At 41.5% G+C, this 15773-nt stretch overlaps 1 long non-coding RNA gene across 1 annotated transcript; it reads left to right on the top strand.

Moving 5' to 3' along the window:
• The first annotated feature begins 145 nt into the window (after positions 1-145).
• On the top strand, positions 146-13789 carry LOC122163334. The gene is made up of 6 exons (XR_006169886.1): positions 146-208; positions 1486-1545; positions 6768-6890; positions 10601-10706; positions 10850-10939; positions 12305-13789. It is a non-coding gene; the product is annotated as an uncharacterized LOC122163334 (long non-coding RNA).
• The last annotated feature ends 1984 nt before the right edge of the window (positions 13790-15773 follow it).

The following is a 15773-nucleotide window of genomic DNA, read 5'->3' as shown; positions in this document are numbered from 1 at the left end:
CCTTCTAAAGAGTTTGCGAGGCATTCCTCCTGTCAGTATGGTCAGATGTAGGGTGCTAGGAGTACATCACATTTTCCATTCCTTTCTTTAATTCTTCTGATTTCTTTCATTAGATCTGAGCTCCTATTGTACTGGAATTGCTGCATGAAAACAAATTTGCCTGAGTATTTTTACCAAACCCTGAAAGCTTGAGCACAGACAAACACAGGTAAGGTTCAGCCTTTGTTCGCCACAGTATTGTCTTCCTGAGACCAGAATGCCCAATGAAGGACAGCTAGCAGCTAGCAGTCCCATCAGATATGTTATAGCTTGGGATGACTTTGGGCTCAATAACACCTACAGAACCTGTTGAAATGTTTCCTAAATCCTAGCCAGATGTAAACCCTCCCATAACAAGGGTAACAGAGCAGCCTGATGTTTCCAGAGCATGATTTTGCCTTGAAGCCTTGGTGAGTAATGGGTATAAATTACCAATGGTCTACTTATTTTTTGTTTTACCTCATGATATATGATTGGCTATTCTGCCAACCGATAGCTTGCAGCTATGCAAGCCTCAGACAGACAGGCTAAATCCAGGGAAGCACAAAATGACTTGATGCTTGTCTTATATCTAGATTGTAAAGGCTTAGGCCAGGAACCGCCTTTGTTTGCTTTTATGGTTTTTTTGTGTGTGTGTAGCTAGGTAACATAGCTTGGCCAACTCCATGACAGTTGTCTTGGGCATGGCTGCACTGCAACCAGAAAGTCATTACCAGCAATCAGCCCTCAATGCATGCAAGTTTCTTGTGCTTGTTTGAGAGGTGAAGCATTTGTGAAGGTTTAATCGAAATCTGAATACATGTGACTGAAATAGGCTCTCTGTGATTATTTGTACAAGTAAATCTGCTTCTCAGAAGTTCCCAGAAATCAAATGCCAGCCTTGTCTGATCATTTTTTTAAAGGAGTAAATATTTGTTGAAAAATTCTTTGCTATATTAATTTTGCTCTGCTGCCCTGATAGGGATGAGGAGGGACTCCTGGTGTGCATCAATCAGCCTTCAGTGAAGAGGGACCAAAATAGCTGATTACTTGGTCCTTAACACAATCCTCTGAACGAAACCCAGACCTTTCAGGTGTCCCAGCAAAGATCTTAAAGTATCTCATTTTCCTTCATACATCTGCATAGCCAGCTAAAATATTCCAGGAAATGTTCCTCATTTCAACACTAGGTACGTCAGGTAAAGGTATTTTGAGCAGGAGGTAGTTTAAGCAGAGTGAGACATACTTCCATGTTTTCCTAACCCCGCTTGAAAGCACGTCTGCCAGTAAGTGGTTTGCAACTTGACAGTCAGCCACGGCTATTTTTTCATTGCTGTATAATGTCTATAATGTTCTCATTCCCTGTTGCTGACCTTTTTTTTTTTTTTTCTTTCACTTTCTCTCTTTTTTTTTTCCTCTTTTTGTGGTAACCCTTTTACCTTCTTTTCCCCTGCTTGGACCCATTAGCAGGATGTTGTGCAATATGGTGCTTGTCATCTGTTTCAAAGACACAGTGATGAGATACAGGTATGCCAGATGGATAAACCTAGTGTGACTAATTATTGTGTATTTGCCTTTAATTATTATCATTTATTACCAGAGAAAAGACAATAGAGGTTCTCAGACTCAGAAGGGAATGTCGGCAGAAGGGGATTGTTTTATTTTTTTTTTATTACAAGAGAGTGGTACATCAGCAAGAAAAGTTTTCTTCCTGAGGAGAAACGTAAGTAAACGTTGAGATGAGAAGTCAATGTGACCCATGCAGGGCTTTCCTTTCCCTGACATACTTGAGAATCAGATATCTCAGAGGTAATAGTTTATTTGTGATTATAGATCAACTTTTCCTTTGCTTGAATGTATTAATGAGTATGTGGATATCCTTCAGTCATCTGCACAGGTGTTTTCCCTTAGAGAAATGAAACCTGTAAGTCACTAAGTTGTAATTTTTAAATAAATAAAGCCCAGGTTAGCAAATATCATTGAAGATTTCAGTGCCATCAGGCTGAGCCTCCTAGTCTTTGAATTGAATTTGCCTCCATATTTGACGCAAACATATAGGATCTCTCTGGTGTTTGGCATGTGTGTAGACATTTCTCTTTCGGTTATTATAACCTTATTATCACTAAGAATCCTTCAAAACGCATATAAAACATTTCAAAATAAAGAGGACATCTATGTTGCATCTGTGTTAGTCTAGGCCACTTTGCTCAGCTCAGGATCTACAACCAGGTATTCTGGGCTACTTTGAGAATCATAGAATCATGAATGTCTTTGGTTGGAAGGGACCTTAAAGCTCCCTCAGTTCCAACCCCTGCCGTGGGCTGGTTGTCCACCACCAGACCAGGCTACCCAGGGCCCCATCCAATCTGGCCTTGAACAGGATGGGGCACCACAACTGCTCTGGGCAACCTGAACTAAAGGTTGATATCATTAGGAAAACTTTTGGAAATGTTAATAATATAGCTCCCAAAGCTGCTTTTATTTTGCAGCTGAATCTGCTATTATTTACTAGCACAGGCAAGATTATGATGGCTTGTAACTTTGATGTTCTTGCTTATGGGGCACAGCACTTTAATTTGGGAGCAGCCATACTGATTTGGTAAATAGATTGAGGAAGAGCTTCAGACATGTGCTTTAAAATTCATGAAGGTCTGATTTAGTATGTCTTTAACTAATATTTTTGCATATTGACTTTGTGGCTAAATCACATCATAACCTAGAGGACCAGTGATCACCTTGATCTATCACAGATAGTACAAGGCATAATCAGTGTTGCTAGTCTGCTGAAATATTTCTATATATAGTATTTGTCAGAAGAATACATGCAAAGCTACTGAAAGAAACAAAGTCCGTACATGGACGATTTACAAACAGGAGAAAGGGCTAAATTTGCCACTGTTTGCCCTGAATAGCTTACCCGGATTACAGGCCAATTTTGTTTTGGACAGAAATATTTTCCATTGCAGAGTCTGCTAAAATCAACAGAGTGCTATTCCTTTGGCTGCAGGATGGACTGAAGGCTGGGTTGTATTTTGGGATTGGCAGCTCTGTCCATCTCCCTTTAACCCATCTGACCGCAGTTCGACTGGGACTTGACTAAGCACTTAATTCTGTGATTGCCTTGATTGTGGACTCCTGCTCCTAACCCTATTGCAATATTGTTAATATATAGCAATAAAAAGCTGCCCCTGATAACCAAAAAATATTGTATTAAATTGATAGACCGGGTATTAAAAATGCAGAACCAGCCTAATGAAATAACTTGCCTTTGGTTGCAAGAACCTTCATCATAAGAAGATTTAAGACTAATCTGACTTGGAGCTGCTTCATTCCAATTATTTTTCAGGAATTTTGGGGGCTTTATTTTTCTTTTCAACATCATCATTCAGTCTTGACAGTTCTTATTTTGTTAATTTTTTTTGCATATTGAGTAAATGAGAAATCAGTTCACAACCATTCTTAAGGAGAAATGAAATGCCCAGTAATCCAATTTTGATCAAAATGCATCTTTGCTTTTCAGAGACCAACCAGCCTGTGCAGTTATCTCCACATGCACAGAGTTGATAATAAAGCAAAGTAAAGCTCACATTCTTTTCCCATTGAGAGAAAATCTCACTTGGTGGGAACGGGGCATTGTTCAGCTGGAGAACAATGTGCTGTTCCCCCAGCGTGTAGCAAAGCAGAGAATGACAAGATGATTTCTCCCTGTGCTTCTACTTTTGTTTCTCAAATGTTTACAGGCCCAGAGTAAGCCTTTTCTTCACCCTAGCTGGGTGGTTCTCTTTCCTGCAAACCTTTCTTTCTGTCTCTCCTGATGCCTTGTGTTTGCAGAAGATAGCTTGCTACTGCAGCGCTTTTCCCAAAAGCAACCTTGAGAAGAAGAGACAGACCCAGCTGTCTTCACAGACCTAGCTGTCTTCACAGACCTGTTCTAAAGCTCCTCTGCCTTCCGCTTCAGCATCCATTGCCACTTGGTTTTGCAAAAAAACCCACAAAACAACAAACACAGAAGAAGCCAAAATGCATCACAAAAATACAATCCCTTTCCAAAGAGTGTCTGCACAAACAAGCTCTGTGTGTCTCACATGGTGCATAGAAGTATTCCCATAATCCATTGGTTTGGGGTTTTTTTGGAATTGTGCTGGTTTCAGTGATTCCAGCTTAGTCCCTAACAGGTTTTTATTCACCTTTGCCCTTTAGAACTTATACCTAAAGGAGCCACTGCATTTCTCTTGTGCAACATCAGCAAAATCGATGGTTTTGAAAAGTTTTCTAGCAATCAAGCAAAGCTGTTCCACTTCTATGAATGTCCTTCTTCCTTTCTACCACCCGTTTCCTCACCAACTCCTCCTAACTATTGAACAGAAAAACAGGAGTTTTCTGTTTGTTTTTCTCTGCCATCAGTTCACTTCTCCACGTTTTCAGAGTTCCTGAGTGTGTTTCTGAACCTTCTGACTTCAATGGCTGTGTACTGATGTTTATTCAGATGAATAAGCGGTGGAGAGAGAAAAACTAAATAGTTTGAGGACTCTATGTGAAATATATGAGTAGGTATTGGATGAAGGTGTTGGATGGGTATGGATAAACACATATATGAACAAAGGTATTGGATGATAGGTGTACGAATGGAACCAGATGCACTGTATCTGGGCATTATCTTCCATTAGGGTCTCAAAGCATTTTGATACCCTTCAGAATTGTTTTTAGATTCCTCCACCTGGACTGTGGCACAACTAGATTTATGCTGCTTAGTGGGCTGATTCCAGGGTTGAAAGTAGACTTTGGATTTCCAAGCTTCCCATTAATTCCTCAGTATTTTATCCGTATTTTAAAGGGCTCTAGCAGCTTAGAAAAATAATGGCCACTGTCCGTTAGTTCGAGAGAAGGCAATGCAAAGGGCATTTTTCCAGGATGAGGCAGAGTACTGAACAGTTTTATCAACTGACAGAGCTTATTTCCCAGGTACCTGTCGGTGTACCATCACCCATCTGTTTAAACCACTTGGGATTCTGAGCCCACAGGATCTTGTGAAGAAGGTCGTAACAGAGCAATGCACTCCTGTGTGCTGCTAAAGAAAGTTGGCCACACACCTGAGTCTGGGTTGTCACATGAAGCAAGTATTAGATGTGAGAATCATCATGAACATAGATGTTCAGTAATCATCTTGAAGTAACAGCCAATTGTCTCCTAAATTGTTTCCTAAAGAGAAAGAAGGGAAGATGAGATAACAAATCACTGTGGGATATTATGAAAGGGATCTCTTCTTAGACCAACAGTAAATGGCTTCTTTTCCGTGGCACTAGGAAACAACCATATTTATAACTAAAAAACCTGAACTTTTCGAACGTATTCTGTTGCCTTTCCAAGTTACCTTTATTTTCGTTTACCCATCACTTGTTACTGTCTTATTTGTATCTATTCTTTTCAAGACAACTTGTGGTTTCTTGACTCTTCACCCTTTCTGTTTTCTTCACCATCTTCCTCTTTTTCTCTCTGAAAATCTGCCTGCTGGTATTTTCCATGAATCCATCTGCATTGAATTATTTATAGTTACAATAAAGTCTGCTTTTGTCTAATGTTTATTTTCTTTAATAAAAAAAAACGTGGGGAAAATGTTCCAAAGAACCGAAAAAGGACTTGACTTTTCCTGGACGCTAGGCAACGGTAGCCAAAAAGCACAAAACAAGCCATAGGATGTTTGTAAGATGATTTCTAAAAATAATAATACTTAGAACTTTGGTTTCTAATGCACTTTTTTTTGCCTTCATTATATTTCCCAAATCTGGGCCTCGATTACAATGTTGTCATGTCACCCTAAAGGCTGCAGTAACCAAGGAACTACTGTAGAGGCAACCAGGAGCAATAAGCAGATGGATACAGCTGATAGAGGCCAGGCTTCTTCTTCTTCTCCTTGTCTTAAGTGTTTTATGTAGGTCACGGAACTCTCTTATGCTGGTCATTCCTGGCCAGTGGGTTTATCTTGTGTCTGGTAGAAATTAGAGCAAACAATGTATCTTACTTGATGAGTCATAGCTAGTTCTTTCTTATTTTTTTACTGCTTGTTTGAATTGAGTTTTTATTATGATTTAAAGGTTTTTCCCATCTTCGTTTCCAGTGGAGGGTTTATGTTGCTCATATGCCTTGTTTTCTCTTCAGTTATGTGAGTCATGCAAGCATTTCCCCTTGAACACTTTCCAGCACCCCCCACCCCATATCTCACCCCTCCGTGTTCTCCTCCTCATTTACTCAGCTCCATTCTGTTCCGTGCTTCCTGCACTGCCTACAGTGATTGCACTTAGCGCGGATGCTATGGGGGAGGGAATATGGAAGGCAAGAAGGTAAAGGAAGGACTTCTGTGGAATCTGCATGAGCTGAAACACGACACAGGCTGAAGTGATAAAATAAGTGACAGGAGGAATAGAAGAGAGGAGCAAGTTAAAGTCCAGGTCCTGAGTGATAAGAGACACCCTCAGCATGGAGGTATGTTGGATCTTGTTCCCTGGAAGGAGCAAGAGGGAGGAGATGGGAGCTCAGGAGATGTGGTCCCCCCTCCCCACTCCACCTGCCTAAAACAAAAGCCAGAGGGCAAGGATCACTGAGCCTTCCTTACCACCTCTCCTAGTAAAAGGTTATTCAGGTTGTGAAAGTGCTTATTTTTGTCTCTCAATCATTCTGTTTTCTTCTCTATTCCACTACTTGCATTATTTCAATTTCTTGTTTAAAACATCTATTTACTGCTTCTGTTCCAGCTCTGATGCTTAGATCACAGGAGGAAAGTAGGATGCTGGTACCACAGAAGTAGTGTGCTCCAAACTTCGGGCTGTACCTACTGGCTGGGGATGAAATCTGCCTCCAGGCCTACGCTCCCCAAGGTGAGTTATGGCTGTGAACACCACCCCTCTTTCTGAGAGCATCTTTTAAGTGTGTTTGCCTCACAAATACGTGCCAGAAATCAGCCTAACTAAGAAACAAGCCACTTATCTGCATTAAAAGATACATGGATGCAGAATGCTTGAGCTAGATGAGCTGCGCATGTGTGGCACTGTACCTGCTTATTTATTTGTTTTTCATTCTTACCGTTGCTTACTTTAGCTGATCTCTAGCTATTAAATTATGATGGAGCAAATGCAATAAAATGACAGTAGGACAGAAAACCCTACCTGAAGTTCTCTCCTATGGCTCAGCCAGAACTAGGAGATGCACAATTCAATTAAAAGAAATACAAAGTTTTCCTCTTTTCACCTTGCCACTTTTCCCATCTCTTCTGTGCTTCGTATATCCATCCATACATATAGAAATAAATACACACACGCACGCGCATACGCACATACACGCACAAACCCACCCCTCCCCTTTCCAATCCTTCCTTTAAGGTTTAATTTAACAATAACATTTGCGATCGGGGTCCTGAGCATCTCAAGGGCATTGCGCTTGAAATTGCACACACTCCGCACCATTTATCATAGCCTGACATGTGTCATGTTCCAGACTGCAGCTCCAAGAGGTTACAGCTCACGACTGCTCCTTTGTTGATCAGCTGCCGAGACAACTGAGGCACCTTTCTTTCTTTTTTTCTTTCTTTCCTTCTTTCATTTTTTTTTTTTATTATTAAAGCTGCACCGTCCTCTTTTCACAGGGCTCGTTCTGACACAATAGAGAAAGCAAACAAATCCTTCTCCACTCTCTGCAGCCTCCACTTGTAATCTTTGTCAGACCAGTTCAGACCCCATTTACCAGGAGAGCCCGTGATAGCTAATATTGCTGCTTAATATTGACTATGGGGTGCATAAACTCTTTTCCAGTTACCTTTCTGGAAGAGATAAAGATAACAGATACAGAGTTAAGGGAGTCCTCCAGTATTTTCCAGTGGCAAAATCCAGGCAAGATTTTGCCAAAACAGCAAGCTTCTTCCATTGCTGAGCTTCAGTCTTATGACTTCTTGGGCAAATTATTTTTCTCTCCTCCAGAGCTTCTGCTTCCTTTTCTGAACTCCTTCTCCTCACTTCGCTGCTGTCTTGCAGAGCTCTTGCTGCCTGCAATGCACTTGAGACCCGTGTGCATCTTTGTAGAAAAGATGCCTACTGCAATTCAAGGAAGCAGGCTGTTCATAAGGCATATTGACGAGCACTGCTGAATCGTATTCATAAATCACTTGTAGACCTTCTGCCAGTCACCATCCAATCAACCCTCATACAGGGTATGAGTGTGGATGTTATCGCAACTTAATGGGTCAGGGATGCTAGGTGCTATTGGAAGAAAGAAGTGGGTTTCAGTAAGTCTAGCATCTGAACAAAAGAGGGTTTTCTTTGTATTTTTTTGTGTTCTGCAGAAAGTATGCATGTCAGGTGAGCTAGCCATTTCTTTTGTAACTATTTGAAAGCCAACATGATTTTAAGGCAAGAAATGCTGAGCTGGAGCTGATATAACCATTTCCTCTCCCCCATTTTCAAATTCACGTCTGTCCTGGAAGACTCAGAGCTCAAATATTTAGGTCATGAAGCTTGGCTGTGTTTTGGAATGATATTTGATCTTTCAGATTCCTATTCCCCTCTGAGCTCTAAATCACGCAGTGTTCATTGCCACCTGTTAGCATCAAGCACATCCTCTGGAGACACAGTTAGGGTTGCCTTACGTTCTCCCTTTCTCAGCTCCTGTTGATAGATATTTTTGGAGGTTTCCTTGGCTTTAGAGTCTTTTGATTAATAAGAAGTGCCAGATGGGATGGCTCAACTACTGCTACCACATTTGTGTCACGCGCCAATTAGGTTCACAAATGGAGCTTTTATTTTTTGCCCCTTCTTGGCAAGATTTGGCACTCCATCCTTCACTGTGTGTTCGTCACAGCCACCCATTGTGACCCTCTTTGCCTTTCAGTTCAGCCTGGGTTTCATTTGTAGTTCAACCAAAATGGCACTTTTTTGTGTGAAGCTGGATCTTTTTTTTCCCCTTACAGAGTTTCACAGCCATAGCTGGGTAGTCCCACACTCACAACATCCTCTCTGAGCTGCTCCACGTGGCGCTGGCTCCCCTTACATTGCCTTCCTGACCTTGACTCCTGGTTGATCCCGGCTGGCACCGCATGGATGATGTAGTGCTGCCAGCTGGGACGGCACAATGCCACGGCAGGGCTCAGCCAACTTTCAGTCACATAACTCTCCCTGTCCCAGGGAACGCAGCCACCTGAACGGCCTCGCCTTCAAGGATAGAAAAAAAGGGCTTGCAGAAAGTGAGACGAGGCGCAGTGCACTGCCACGCATCAAGGCAGAGATCACCATAAATGTTGCTGCCCCCATCAGTTTGCCAACTTCAACAAGGGCCTGATACTGGCACCATTCCTCTGCCCCCAGGCAGAGAGGAAGTTTAATTTTGGTGGTATATATGGACTTAAGCATATGTAATGGCTCCCCACAACTCCTAGTGAGGCTTACTCAGGATATTTAAGAGGGTTGGAGCCACACTATTTATGGAGGGGTTGTGCCCCAGGTGCTCTCTCTTTCTAGGACAGCTGTTCCCATGAAAGCCGCTATTGGTGTTTTAATTCTTTGCTCCAGAGAGCACAGTGGCCAGTCTAACCCATAGCTGTTCTAAATGTAAGGTAAATAATCTTAAGGGTGTTTTGTGGATTTGTAGGGAGAAGTAAGGAGGCTACAGGAGGAAAAAATGAGAGCGTATTTTATTGTCAAACCTTAAGAAAAAACCCTTCATGTCCCCCACCTCCAACAAAAGATACTCAACATAATATTGCTCAGAAATGAGTTTCCTTTGGGCAGGAATATGCAGATACTCTGAGAATAATAGAAACATGATGAAGAAATTGGCTCACACAGCAGTCAGAGAAGGGCTCAGTTCTCCAGTGGAGACTGTCCTCTGAATATCTCAACCATGAAACAGTGCTATGAGTGGATTCAGAATTGGCTGAACATCCTGGTCTCCCTCTGGAAGGAAATACGGCTACAGCAGCCTCTATTTATTGAGATGGCATTGGGGGAGCCTGGAAGTTAATTGGCTCCTTGGATATGAAGAATAAATGTAACCTTGAGTCCCTCTCCTAATAAGAAAAAGAGATAACCACCAAGCCCTGCAACATATAAATAAGTGGAGAACCAATAATGACTTCAAAAAAGTATTTAAATGCAATCAGACAAAGCTGCTTGAAACATCAGAGGAAAGAATAATGGTGTGTGTACAGTAGACACAATGTAGATTACAATTTATAACAGGATACAGGATGGAGCCAGCACTTGATTAGGGGACCATGTTACAAATTTTTCAGCATATGTCCTCTGTTTTTCTTTGCCTTGGCATAGATGACTGGGCACTGCTGGTAAGTAAATCAGATCGTCAGAAAATGCCCATGTTGATGAGAACTGAAGGATCCAAGGAAATTAACTTGAGTTGTATTTTAGACAATTCTGCCATATCCATTCCTTGCCCAGAGCTGTCAACTGCCAAAGAGTTGTGGCTGCTCACAGCTTTAATCAGAGATAAAAATTATCCCTAGTTGATGAATTCCCAGCACGGAGTTCTGCATGTCTCGCACTAAGACATGTCATATACTGCTGTGTTTTTTTTCTCTGAACAGCACCCTCAAAATCAACACTTTGCCCTGCTCATCCCCAGATACACAGAAAGCCTGGGCAAGGGAAATCCTCCCGGATGAAACATGGGAAGCTCCTGCTGATGAACCTGTAAGACCTTACAGCTCCTCGTGTGTCTGCTTGCTATGGCTGCGTAGGAGCTGCTCACCTGATTGCTAAGGATGAAGTCAGGAAGGAATTCTTTCCCTCCATCTGATCACAAAGGCTGCTTCTTTCATCTTCTGTGATTTAAGGCTTGGTCTCCCTCCTGGATGTGTTCACAACCACACTCCCTGCTGTTGTTGGGACCTGGTATGTCAACACGGCTCTCGACCTCTCCTCATGTAAGTTGTGCTCTGCAGTGGGCTGGGGGAGGCTGGGACATGCCTTTTCTTATGGACAGCCAGGCTATGCTAAATGAAGTACTCTTCCTGGTTTGGGTAATCCTTTCCACTTCTAAATGTATTTTCCTTGCCATCCTTGTAGCCCACAATCTGTAGAGCACCCTAAATTAAAGAAACCAACGCCAGAAAAATAACCAACAAAATCAGGAATGCGACAGGCAGAGGAGTAGAGCAAGGAGTAAATGGTTGACAAAGGATGTTTATGTGTCACTCTGTGTTATTTTGGCTGCTCTGCTTGTCCAAATCCCCCTAGGAAATGGAGGGAGCACAGGCAGCTAAATGAAGGCTTCTCTCAGGGCAGGGGCTGGCCGGATTGCAGTGTGCGTGCAGACTGGTGTGGGTATAGCGGTGTGTATGGCATGGAGGAGGGAAGCTTGTCATTGTGTTTTCTTTCTAGACAGACATAAACACTCCTGTTTATTTCCAGCATGCCATCTAAATTCAAAATTAGCATAAGCTGATGATGTTAATTGAATTATATGCATGCAAGCAGTGCTTTATCAAAGGTAAGGGACATAAGGTCATTCCCCTAAGGGCCTCCAGGGAACAAGTACCCATCTGAGATAATATTGAGATTGGCATTGTTGGGTATAAAACCACTTCCAAGTATGAAGAAATTGAGTTCTTTGTCATTAGGAAAAAAAAAAAATTCCTATTAATACTGTAATTCTCCTTTTAATAAAGGCTGCTCTCATTGAGGTCTAAGAAAGAGCCCTCCAGGTCCAACAAGGGGTGGCATGGGCTGCAGCTGGCAGTCTGGCTGACTTCCCAGAGCAGGGAAAAATCATGTTGAATTGGCCATCTGAGCAAGGCACTAGGATTTTGTTCCCTTCAGGTCATTGTACCACAGCTATCATGAAAGTGTCAGTGTGCTTCCTTGTATGCTAGCAATGACACTGAGACAGACGAAACAACAGAAAGTTCTGTACTTTCTAAGGAATTTTATGAAAATATAATTCCACAAAAGATATTATTTCATTTAATTACCCTCTGGAGTCATACTGAGAGCAGAGTCAGAGGGTCTCAGCTTGCAAGCACCAAAGGAAGGAAAATATTTCCCATCTTTCTAAGCCAGTAGCTTAGAAAGAGAGAAAAGGAGGGAGATAGTCTCTAATATACTGTGGCTACCACTCTTGATATTGATTTTCATCGCATAGTTTAAAAAAAACTTTGCTTTTTCTAAGCATGAAAATTGGAAAATCTGAGCTGACAATTCTCTCTCTTTCTCTCTTTCTTGTTTTTTTTTTTTTTTTCTTTCTTTCTTTTATTTTTTTTCCCCATGGGTAAAACTGTGAAATCCGGAAGTGAAATGTATCTCAAAAATCACCGTCCTTTTGTAGGCAAACCTTCCCTGCCTGGCAAATAGGGAATTTTGCCCTCCTTAATGAGAGCTACGCTATCTGATGGCTGCCCGATGAAGTAGGAGCTCAAGGAGGCCACCTCTACACTGAACAATCCCATACATCAGAGGCCACCCCTTTGAATTCAACAGTTTTTCTGGTGCTAAGAGAGAATATTGAAAACCTGGCCTTAAATCACACTTTTCAGGTAATACGCAGCAATGAATGGAAGAGAAAAGGAAGCCAGGAGGCTTATAGGATTTAAGGAGCTTCTTTTGAAAGAAGAATCCACCCTGCTGCTGATGGCCAGATGCTCATCTATGCCTGGAGATGTGCAAATAAACATAAGGTGTAAAGCTGTTAGCGGTGGTTCATGGCAACAGACTAACTCCTGTCAAGGAAAAGCAGGTTAGGTAAACTTTTCAGGTGTTTGGAGGTGAATCTTTTCATTTGTGCACAGCCCTTGGTTGACCCAACTATTTCACATCATTACCAATTGCTTTGTTCGTATGTATCAAACTTCTTTCTTGTGCTTTATTGGTTTTTGCTCTCGCTGACCTCTTCCAGCAGTTTACTTTCTAACATCCTGAAAGCTTCATCATGACTGCTCAGTGCACCTCACCCAGGGCTGAGATTAAAAGTTAAAAAAAGAGAAAGAGTGAACACAACGGGAGAGAAAACAGAAGAGATTTTGGCAGCAACCTGGTGACACTCTGAAGTAAGTGAAATGGGATGGGTAACCACCTGGAATAATGGCAGGGGGAAAAAGAGAGAGAAGAAGCTCAGGGAATTGGCTCAAACAGCAGGGCCTGGGCAAGAGGATTAGGGGAAATAGCAGTGTGAGCAGACCTCAGGAATGGAGAAAGCAGAAAGCGTATCATCTCAGCTCTCTGTTCCAAAGAGAGGTGCCAAGACCAGTTAAAAAAATGGAATATGGGCTTGTCTGAATCACAACACAGAGCCCCAGTTCCTCATATCCAATGGCTGCTTCTATCCCAAACTAAAACTTCTAAGGTGCAAGAGAAGTCACAGAGTTATCCAAAGTGAGAGAAGGAAGGAGAGAAAGTGGAAATCAAACGGGAGAGCAAATCTGCTTTCCACATCTTACTGCAGCTGCAGGACACTTTGCTGTAGCACGGCCAGCAGAACATCAATAATATCCATCCCAAGGGGTGCCTCAGAGTGACATTTGTGGCCTCCCCACTGGGGTGTGGGGGACAGAAGGAGGTGAGAGTATGTCAGCCTGGCCAAAGCTCACTCAGGCTGAACCCAGGACCTTCTGCCATTTCTATTCTGGGAACTCACCAAGGGGTTATGTTTGGGTTGCCTAAACAGAACGTTGCTGCCATTGATAGAGGATAAACATTTTATTCAGTAGCAGTGGGGGGAGATTTGGGAGTCTGACTCTGCTCTGAATGCGGGTGACAATTGAAACATTCAGTACACTTGCCAGGAAATATCTCAAGATTCATTTAGTGTCAATAAAAAAAAAAAAATATTTTGACAAAACTAGAATATTTCACTTTTTTTTTTTTTTTTTTTTTAATTATCTAGTATATGGTAGAAAATTAAAGCACAAGGCCAAATATTGTTGTGTCCTCTCAGAAAATTTGGCCTGGGTTCTCTAGCACAGCCAGAACCTTTCTTGCAATTTTCCTCCAGAAAGTAGTGCTGACAAAATCAATTTGTTGCTACGAAGTGTTTCAGTGCTGTTGGAATCACATAACTTTTAGTTAGTACGTGTACAATTGTCTCTAGCTCTAACACACTCCAGGTGTTTGTCTCTCAGTTTATCATCTAAAAGTTGCAAAATTTAGGCTTTGCTTTAGGTTTCCAGTACCATGAAATTTCATAAAGCCCGGTGATTCTTGGATTGGGACTTTTGATTTCAACACATGGGAGCAAAACACTGTGTGAGATCATGGTAATTGAGAAGGAATTCCAAGAAAGACCAACTGGAAGTCTATTGCGTGATACTAAATCACTGGAACTGCATGAAGTCTCTCAGCAAAAGATACTGTGTAAACTTCAAAGGATTTTTTTCTTTTTTTAAAGGAAAAAAAAGAGCATTTTTCCTGCATTCTTTTTTTCACAAAGTATATGATGTTGGAATTTTTTTGTTGTATTTTTTTCATGTGTATATTCTGCTTAATTTATAATGCTAATGAGGAATTAAATTGCTACATCTTCAGACTAATGACCCTTCTCAAGGCTATTTTAACGGTGCCTTCCCAGCTTTTCCAAACCCCTACCTTGCATTTAGGAGACAGAGAGAAGTTTAGATTCCATGTCTGCCTTTGGTGTTTCAGCCAACAGCAGATTTGAGGAATGCAATGCCATGTCCCAGGGTACAAAAAGCTTTGCTTTGGCATCCTTGACATCTTTGGTCCTTGTTGTGGCTATCTCATAATTCATGCAAGTGTTGCCATACAACTGCAAGTTTTTCATGAGGTCATAAAAGTGATTTATAGAGGTTTTCCCATAATCTCCAAGAAAATTAAAGAAGGTTGATGGAGCTATTCAACTCAGTGTTGCCTCAACAATGGTTTCATTCAGAAATGACACTGAGCAAGATTGAGGGATTTAAGATAGCAAGAATGTCCTTAGGAAGTCTTTTCTGTCTGTAAAAAATGTGATGCATTCAAACTAAAAAGTGTTGTTTCTTCTATACATTTTGATGATTTTACCCATGACAAGTACTTTGAGATTAGTCAGAGATTTTTCTTCCTGCACTTTCTGCAAAAGGCTGATTAACCCACTGCAGATCCCCCCTTGGCAAAATAATTTCTTCTGAGATATCTGAAGGTTAAGGTTACCTTTCCTTCGACTACTGTTTTATTTTGATTTTTTTTGCTTTTAAAGTAATTTTACACTGATATGGCAAGATCTACATTAATGTAGATATGTAGATGCTTTTGTAAAAAATAAAAACTGAAGTAAAACACAAGAATCAAGCTACTGAATTTCCATGCTGTTTAAATAGAACATTTCAGAACTGTGGGGACTTGGTGCTTCCAACCTTACTTTTGAAGCTGTATGTAAAGTGGTTTCATTTTTACAGAACTGCGTAGTCCAAATGAGCTTTCACCAAACTGCCTCCAACTTCAATATATTCCCTACTTCCAACATGGAGAAAGCTTGGATGTAGCTCCTACCTCTGTGACTGGGGCTGAGTGCCAATTACACAGCACCCAGTGGCCTATGACTCTCTTTTTTCACTTCTAAGAATCTCTCTTTTCTAGCTAAATCTTCAGGACAGCTTGCAAACTATTTGCTCTGGAGTTGAAAGTAACCTTGAAAACACAACGGCATAGTAGTAACCAATGGGATTATCCCATCCTTTCTCAAAAATGGTGGTGTATCATTCCTATCTTTCCTCTTCACACTCTTCCCAGCAGGTTTCTGAAGACCTTTTTAAGGTAGGCGATATAGTT

This window comes from Centrocercus urophasianus, unplaced genomic scaffold (genome assembly GCF_019232065.1).
Source record: "Centrocercus urophasianus isolate 14NV4802_14NV808 unplaced genomic scaffold, USGS_Curo_1.0 seq_23, whole genome shotgun sequence".
NCBI lineage: Eukaryota > Metazoa > Chordata > Aves > Galliformes > Phasianidae > Centrocercus > Centrocercus urophasianus.
Note: the sequence above shows the minus strand (reverse complement) of the source record. Positions and strands in the feature narration are given on the sequence as shown.